Raw genomic sequence first — 1,022 nt, forward strand, 5'->3', positions numbered from 1 at the left:
TGCTTTACACATATTTTTAGCTCACCGTTTTACAAAAGCAAATGCCTTACACAACCGGAGAGGAGGTGCCTGCTGTTGCTCAGGAAAAGTATCTTTCTGATCTTTTCAGCTCAGCCCTGAAAAGTTAATGCAAGTTGGAACAAAGGTAGGTGCTACCAGAAGAAAGCGACGCAAGCCAAACAAGCAAATGAGCCTCCTGGCCTTGGAAAAGAGCGTAACTCTGCTAGAGCGTGGGCTGGGAGGGTCTGCCCATCCTGCCAAGAACACCTCATGCCTGCACCGCGGGGAAACATCAATGCATTGGAAGAGTCAGAAACGCATTTCAGATTGTCAGAAAAAACATCCAAACCCTCAAATGTTTTACCTTTGACTATTCCCGGTCCCGTACACTGTTCTGCCTCTGGTCAAAGGGTGTGGGCTTCCCATTAATGAAAGGCTGTCATTAGCACTAATGAGAGATATGCGCCTGTATCAGCAGGAGGGTGCTCTCCTCTCTCGCCCAGCGCTGTGCTGGGCTCGCCGTGGTTAGCAGTGCTGGCTTGGCGGCTGTTCATCCCCGCAAGCAGTGGTAGGAGCTTCCACAACACCTGACCGAAGATCCAGCCTGGGCCTGCAGGACCCCGTCCAAGACCAGAGCAGTCCTAGACCTGGAGGCCTTTAGCTGCTGGTCTTTAATTCCCAGGCAGGTTACCTGCTCACAGCACAGCCGTGCTCCCTGGGAGCAAACCAAGAGCCTGGGGAAGTCCTCTACTTTATCCTTTACCACATCGCAGGGCAGTGGGTTTTGGCCACCAGCAGGTGCCTGGAGAGGAGCACCTGGCCCTCGTTCTCACGCTCACTGGAAAGTCCCATCAGGTGTGGGAAGGAGCATCCATGCCTTGCCAGAGCTGGACCCTCCCAGAGACCCTGATGGCTCATCATATATTTGTTTCTTTGCATAACACGAAACACACTCCTCTTGGCTGCCCGTGAGCTGACAGTGGATGGGGTGAGACACCAGCCTTGCTCTGGGATGTTAGTGG

Source organism: Pygoscelis adeliae, unplaced genomic scaffold (assembly GCF_000699105.1).
Source record: "Pygoscelis adeliae isolate BGI_AS28 unplaced genomic scaffold, ASM69910v1 Scaffold382, whole genome shotgun sequence".
Lineage (NCBI taxonomy): Eukaryota > Metazoa > Chordata > Aves > Sphenisciformes > Spheniscidae > Pygoscelis > Pygoscelis adeliae.